The sequence below is a fragment of the Camellia sinensis genome, chromosome 4 (genome assembly GCF_055761805.1).
Source record: "Camellia sinensis isolate YWXY chromosome 4, ASM5576180v1, whole genome shotgun sequence".
In the NCBI taxonomy this organism is placed as follows: domain Eukaryota; kingdom Viridiplantae; phylum Streptophyta; class Magnoliopsida; order Ericales; family Theaceae; genus Camellia; species Camellia sinensis.
Window position 1 is genome coordinate 54,645,133 of NC_138964.1, and position 8,439 is coordinate 54,653,571.

Consider the following 8,439-nt stretch of genomic DNA (forward strand, 5'->3'; position numbering starts at 1 on the left):
CATATTGTGCAATATAATGCTAGTCTTCATTATGCTACCAAGGATTTTTGGATCTTAAAAATGTACTAGACCACCTATAATTGCAAATAGGGATTGGAACACTCCGAATGCCTGCTCTACATCCTTCCTTGCTCTTGCATCATAGAAAAATGTTGCTTCGTTGCTCCTTGGGGAGAAGAGATTGTCTGCACCAATGTTGCCCATGAAGGGCATATACCATTAGCAAGATAACAACCCATATTGTAAGTGTGTCCATTAACTGTGCAATTAGTAGGCGGAGCTTTCCCTTGGGCAAGATCAGAAAATAAGGGCGAACGATCCAAGACATTCAAGTCATTGTGTGATATAGGCATTCCAAAAAATGCATGTCAAATCCGCAAGTCATAAAAAGCTGCTGCTTCAAGAATTATGGTTGGTTTTTTCTGATGGCCTACATATTGACCTTGCCATGCCATCGGATAATTTTTTCACTCCCAATGCATGCAATCTAAACTTCCCAAGATACCCGGAAACCCACGAACATCCCCAATAGCAAGTAATCTAGCAATACCAGTTGGTAATGAAGATCTAAGATATTCAGGTCCAAAGATTTCGATAATTGAATTGCAAAAGTGTTTCAAACTTTCAATTGTTGTGCTTTCCTCAATTCGCATATAATCATCAAATGCATTTGCTGCCACTCCATATGCGAGCATTCTAACTGCTAAAGTCATCTTTTGAAGTGCAGACAATTCGAGAATATGAGTTGTATCTTTTTTTTGAACAAAATATGTGTCGTATGCTTCAATGGCATGCAATATTTGCAGATACAGATCACGACACATTCTAAAACGTTTCCAAAATGTTGAAGATGAATAAACTGGATTCACAGCAAAATAATTCGCAACCAATCAATCATGACCCTTTCTTCTTTTGCGACGTATGTACTTATGTCCTACAATAGAGCCACATTTTTTCTTTGGTTGATCACTTATTGTTAGCATCTATATCATACTAGCATTATTTATCTCATAAAGACCCACAAGTGAAATAATTTTTGCATTATCACTTTCATCATCGGAGGATGAAGAAGAAGAGAAGGATGAAAAATTAGTGAACAAATAAGAAGCTAAAGAAGTCATTATGCTCTGTTTTTCAGTGATAGGTTTGTTCTAGATACAACGTTGTTTGTTGGGTGTATTCAATTGGTTTAATCTATTTATATATATATATATATATATATTTTGAGGGAAATAATTAATGGAGGGAAAACAAATAGCAAAGAAATTGAGAGAAACAGAAATGGAGGGAAAAATAATTTTCGGAACTGGTGGATTGCCCTTGTTGGTCAACTGGCCAGCCGTCCCCCTAGTTGACCTGCTTGTTGATGATAGCCAAAATTGCTCCATTGGAGTGTTGGATATTAGATGGAGTTTTTACTCAAATTTGGTGAACTAAATGATTCACCATTGAAGATGCTCTTATAAAAATAGTTTCCAAAGTGTGCATGTGAAAAACATAAAGAGAAAAATAATGCTCCTTCCATTCCAAAATAATAGTCTCTTTTGGAAAATTTAACTTTTTTTTGTAGTACAATTATTATACTTTAAAAATATTAGTTTTTCAAAATTACGCTTTGATAGTACATTTTTTGAGAATATCAATTGTCATAATTGTACTTTTGGTATTGTTAATGGATTTAAAAGAAAGGCAAAATAGGAAATTCATATTATTTTAATCATTGATTTTTGAAAAGTGACTAATATTTTGGGACAATGAAAAATGGAATAAGAGACTAATATTTTGGAATCGAGGAAGTATATATATATTATTTCATTAGTTAATATTAGCAATTTGAGAAAGCATGGTTAGTTGGAATATTCTTTTACCTATATCAAAAGCTTTGGTTGTTTCTTCTATTTTATAATGAAAGAAGAAAAAGTAAACGGGGATTCACCAAATCGACCTGATATTCACCTACCCCACCCCAAAACTAATGGGGATTCACCAAACCAATACTATAACCAATCCATAGGGAAAAGAATTGAAGAAAAACTGCACCTATAAGTGCAGGGTGGGGTGGGTCCCTATCGGGTCAGAGCATCGTTTGTCATTGGGGAATGCGTTTCTACTATTGGAAATCGAAATATGAGGGGTTTTAGTGGTGTGGGACTTAAAGTGGAGCTGGAAAAATAAAAGAAAAAGAAGGAAAGGAATGAGGGAGAAGTTGATGGTTAAAGAGGAAAAGAAGTAGGTTGATATGGGTTAGAAAATAAGGTCGAGGTGGAGGTGGTGGGTAGTGAGGGAATTGAAGTAGAAATGAGGTGGAGGTAGAGATGGTGAGTGAAAGGAAAGACATGTGCTGGTGGCGGCGGAGAAAAAACAGGTGCTGGTGAGGGAAGTCCAGGTTGGTGAATAGTTTAGAAATGTGGTTGGTAGAGAAAGTTGTTGTTTTTTTTCTTTTTTTGCAAATGATATTATTATTATTATTATTTCAAAATGTAGGGTCATTATTGAAGGATAGAAATGTAAATTACTTTTTCCAATTAATTGTGACCTCAAAATTTATGGGCATCATAATAAGATCTAAACTTGAAAATTAATTTAATAAAGGGTTTCTAATCGTTGATTCTAAAATATTCATCATAACCCGTCAATTATAAAAATAGAAATTACTATTATCAAATTAAAATCTAAGATAAATTTAAAGCTTTGTCTTAAAATATTCATGATAAGAAAAGTAGCTTAAAACTAAATACCTAGGGAAATATTGATGGGGCTTGAGCATGTTGCAGGATAGCCAAGATTAGCCGTCACCTTTATATGTCTCGGCATTTTCTTCAGCTTCCTTGGTAACTAACATAATACGCCATGAGTTGCGAAACCCAATAGGATTTTTTGGTAGAGCATGAAATGTTGGGGAGGCATTTATGGCCAAGAGCAATAACCTTCGACGGATTTAGTTTTAAAATTTTAGAAAGAAATGAGTTATCACTACTACAAAAATAGTTAAAGATCACACTTTGACAAATGAAAATATCTGACTTTTATTGGAAGTGTGATAAAAAAAATTAGATTGATATTTTAATCACATTTGATTTGATTAAGTGTAATAATATTTATTTTTTAGTCACTTTTCAATTAAGTGTGATTATATATATATATTTTTTAATTACACCTTCTAATTAACATGTGATTATAGATCACATAAGAAAAATTAAAAATATCTCACATTTATTAGACGTGTGATTAAAAAAATTAAAATGATTTTTTAATCACTTAATTTAATGAGTGAGATAATATTTTTTTTAATCACACATTTTAAATAAGTGTGATTATATATATTTATTTTCATCACAGTTGCAGGTGTGATTATATATAAATTTTTAATTTAATTTTTATAAAAAATAATTATTCCCATATTCGCGCCTCTTCTACACGATTGAGATGGCAACGACTCTTTGAAACACCCACCAAGATTGAATTTGCCAAATAGGTACGAGCATTATTATAATAATGTAAAAATCACACGAAAGAAATTTAAAATAATTCACTTTTATTAGAAGTGTGACTAAAAAAATTAAAATAATATTTTAATCCAATCAATTTAAGTGAATGTGATAGTATTTATTTTCAATCACTTTTATTAGAAGTGTGACTATATTTTTTTTCTAGTCGTAGTTGCTAAGGCCTGGTTTGGGGTGTTGCAAAATTTACAAAAAAAAAAAACAAAAAAGTTTTCACTATTTACAAATTAAAAATATTAAAAATTTAATATATATAATATTTTAATCAAACAAAATTTACATAATTTTCGGGGTTGAATTGACCCTTTATTACCGTGAGGAAAAAAAAAAAAAGAATTACATATATAAAATCACTAAGTTTGATGGAAATGTTGGGCTCGTGGGGCCCACCACAGGTCCTGTTTTGATAATCCGAACCGTTCAATATGTAAAACTTGTCCAGACCTATATGCTTGTAAAAAATCACGTTGGTCGAAAATCGGTAACTACATGATCAAATCAGTTTTGTATAAAAAATGGATGGTATCATAGTTAACAGTTGACAAGAAAAACTAACACGATCAGATAGCTATTGATATCCAATCAACGTGATTTTTTAAAAGTATATAGTACTTGACGAGTTCTACATATTGAACGGTTCCAATTAGCAAAATGAGACCTGTGGTGGGCCCCCATAGGCCGAACAACACCATCTAATTTATGCCCGAAAAGGAGAGAATCAATCTCCTACCCTACCCTCTGCTGCGCTGCCCCTTACGCTTCCAACTGTACGGCCTATTCCATCACTAACTTCTCCTATACACTTATTTATATAATTTTTTAATACACATTTTTCCATAAAAAATCAAAAAGTTAACCCAAACATTCATATTTTTTTCCTCAACTTTTTAATCTAAAAAGACAAAAAGTGCACTTATTTAGGACATCTCAAACAACTCCTAAATAAGTGTTACAGTGTGTTTCATTTCAATTTTCTGAATTTAGTTATCTGAGAATTGAGTTTTTTGTTTTTCGTGTGTTTTTATTTTTAGTGAATATTTTTAAAATTTTAAGTAATTTTTTACTTTTTTAGATGTACCTTACTTAGATATATCTAAATAATAAATTATTTGTGAAAAAATATTTAAAAAATTAATAAATACATAAACATACAAAAAATGTACTGAATTTTTGTATTTTTTGTATTTAGTGAATTTTTTTAAGATTTTTTTTTTACAAATATTATACTTTCTAAGTGTATTTATGTAAGTATGTTTAAAAATTAGAAAAATTGTTTAAAATATTAAAAAATTCTGTAAAAACAAAAAATAACAGAAAATGAAATAGTAAATTTTTTGAAAAGTAAATTCTGAAAACAAACAGAGTGATTTGTTTTTTTTTTTTTTTTCCTTTTTTTCTTATCTATATAACGAAAGAAAACAGTTTTGAAAATGTTTGGGAAGCTATGGTTTGGGCTTTTTTGGCTATTTTAGCCACAAAAAACAAAATAGGCTATTTTAGCCATAACAAACAAAACATCACATCCAACTCATAATCATTACATTCTTCTCTCACAAAAAAACTCAAAAAAGCCAAAAAACCAAAAAGCCTTTCCCAAACCAAGCTTTTAAGCCCAGGCTAAAATAGCCAAAAAAGCCAAAAAGCCAAAAAACCAATCTACTTCCCAAACGGAGGCTAAGAGTTACATTTGAATAGAACGACTAGGATTAATTTTGTATTAGATCCAACGGTCAGATTTACTCCTCCAACTTTCAATATCCCGCCCAAACATTTCTCCTCACTCTTCCTTCCTTTCAATAGTTTGAAACCATCCCAACTCCTCTCTCTCTCTCTCTCTCTCTGGAGATGAACCATCCCATGGTCAAGGAATTCAATGTCCCTCCGGTGGTGTTCCCCTCCTGCGGAACACCTGCACCGTTTGCAACAGCGGCGGCTTTCAACGGTACCGTTCCAGTTGCCATAGTCCGCAAACCCTAGCATCCCATTCATGTCCTTCGACGTCGTTCTTGGCTCCGCAATTCGGTGGGAATCGAAACCGGGTTGGAGAACAAACCACCTCTACTCAAAAAGTTAGGAATCAATACGAGACAAATTTGGAGCAAAACTGTATCGATTGTGAACCCGTTTAGAGTGAACACGAATCTACAAGAATATGCTAATTTGTCAGGTATGTTTCTCTTCGTGATGGCTTTTGGGTTGTTTCAATTGCTTGCTTGGAAGCTACATTTTGGTATTTTATTGGGTGGGCCACTGTTTCAGCTTTGTTTCTTTACGTTGTGTTCAATAAAGTATTGGGATTATGTGTGTTTTGATGTTTGTGCTTTTAGTTATAATAACTATTATGTGTGCACAAATGTTTATTTTTCTGTAGATTTTGATATCTTTTAGGCTGTGATTGAATCATGGATTTGGATACTAATTTTGATTTCCCTTTCTCTTTTTATATCCCTATCCAAATCTATGATCCAAACACTTCAATAAGAATTAAACATAAATGTATACAACACCTTACATCTTTAATTAATTTAAATTATATGACAATATATACATCATATGTGAGATTGTCTTGCCCTATGCCAAGTTTCATTGGAGAAAAACTTTTTTTTTTTTTTTTTTTGAGTTATTAGAGAAAAACATGCAGTGGATCTTAAATGACACTAGCAATAGATCTTTGTAGTTATGATTTCTTTTTCTATTTGAATTTTCCCCCTTGACATATATTGGTAGTAAAATGGTAGCTTATTTGTGCGTCATGGTTGGCTATTCATTGACCTGACAATCTGTAAATCTATATAGTTTGTCATTGTAGTCTATTTGTCGTTGCAGTTGGTGTGCTTTAATTTTTTCCAATACAAATTTAGATTCATAATACAAAAAAAAAAAAAAAAAAAAAAAAGGGTTTATGGTTGCTTGAAGACCTACCTATGTATTGATTTTGGTTGATCAACTGATTTTAGCTTGAGTTATTGATTATCACTGGTATGCTAGGGGACATATCTGAGCATTTAAGAGACCTTTGTGGAAATACCTGCGATTAGCATTGATGTGTCATTATTGGAGGCTACTTAGAAATATTGTTTTCAGTAACGAGAAAAACTAAGGATCATGAAAAAAATTTCATGAAAATGATCATGAAAGAACTATGACCCTTGGATTACCTTGATTAGTGTGTGGTGCTTTATTTTGAGTGTAATCCAAGAGCCATAAATCTTTCATGATCATTTTCATGAAAGTTTTTTCATGATACCTAGTATTGCTCTTCAGTAACACACATAAATTGCTGTACTATTTTGTTTATTATTATGAGGAAAATTCCATAATAATTTGACTATCAATATCATTCTTACATGGATCTTTCCCTGATTAGTGGTTAATTATACCCATATGACATGGATGAGTTTTGTAAATTGGTGCTAACATTTACCTACAAACAGGGCATGTATCTTTCCTTGGTGTGATGTCTTCCTTTATATCTTTAGTCATGTTATGTTTCACTAGGATTGTGTTATGCATGGATTTTTGAATGGTGAAGTCTGAGCACATTCACTTTCATGTCTTTTATTTTTTTTCCCTGGCCAATATTTATTTTCATTTTTCCTTTTCTTTCCTTTCTTTGGTGCATGTTTTCATTTGATTGTTGTTTTGGGCCTTAAGCAAAAGAACCCAAAGTTCGCAAGGCAATGATTAGACATTCTTCTGATTATCTACCTTCCATGCATTTAGATCTTTCTTGTTGGGTGCATGAAGTTTTTGCTCTTTGTAAGTAACATTGGCAATTAAGGTTTTGTTATTCTTGCTAAATCTTTGACTTTTTAGTGTTATGGGTTCACTAAGAGACATCAACCATCACATTTTAACTGTGTCTACAAGCTATGTTACTATTGTATCCTTGAAATTTTGAACAACAGAGGTTCTGTACCAGCCCTTTTCTTCTTGTCCTTCTTTTCCTTTTTAAATACTAAATGAAGTTAGTCGTGCTTACCAGTTCTATTTACTAATTGGCATTGTCAATAGCACGGTTCATATATTGTCATACTGCACGCCCATAAGAATATTTATATAGAAAGAAGAGCATTGTGAATAACGCTGATTTTCTGTTTCTTTTTCTTTTCTAATAGAAATAATGCTAATTTGATTTCTTTTGAGTGGATGACCTAATGTGTTCGCATGTTAACTTCCCTCCTATGTTAGGTCCCCTAGATTTCTAGCTTTGGTTGTAGCTTTCCTCAAACTTGTGGAGTCCAACTAATCAACTTGCTTGTATGAGGCAAACTAGGTTGCTAAATCTGCTGTATTTCGCATGTCAGTATTTTCACAAGCAAGCCAAACTAGCAGTATGTACTTCCTAGCACAGTCAGGACGATCATTTTTAAGTGGCATCTCATATTATGCATTTGGCTAATTAGAGGCACATGGAGTCAGTAACATGTCCAATGACCTTTAAGGTTTAACCCTCAATTGGTGAATGGGTTGTGTCAGTTATTGGGTGACCATTAAATGGTGCAATAATTAGTTACTTTGGAACATTAGCAACTAGTACTCTTTGTTGTATAAAGTTTTGGTAGTAATGAACACTAGTACTCTAGTGTTCATTATGTCTGTTTTGCTATTTGTGCTTTTAGTTACAATAACTATTATGTGTGCACAAATGTTCATTTTTCTGTGGATTTTGATATCTTTTAGGCTGTGATTGAATCATGGATTTGGGTACTAATTTGGATTTCCCTTCTTTTTAAATCTCTATCCAAATCTATGATCCAAGCACTTCAATAAGAATTAATCATAAATGTATACAAAACCTTAAATCCTTAATTAATTTAAATTATATGACAATATATACATCATATGTGAAATTGTCTTGTGTTTAATCCTCAATTAATTGAAATTTGGAACCCCATTTTCTATCTTTCTGATTTCTATACATGTTTTTGAT

The 8,439-nt window shown here is 32.1% G+C and overlaps 1 long non-coding RNA gene across 1 annotated transcript in view; it reads left to right on the forward strand.

Moving 5' to 3' along the window:
• The first annotated feature begins 4,513 nt into the window (after positions 1–4,513).
• Positions 4,514–8,439, forward strand: part of LOC145824645 (uncharacterized) — an 8,870-nt gene continuing 4,944 nt past the window's right edge. The window contains exon 1 of the long non-coding RNA XR_014366492.1: positions 4,514–5,673. This is a non-coding gene — a long non-coding RNA (uncharacterized LOC145824645). The remainder of the gene's footprint in view (positions 5,674–8,439) is intronic.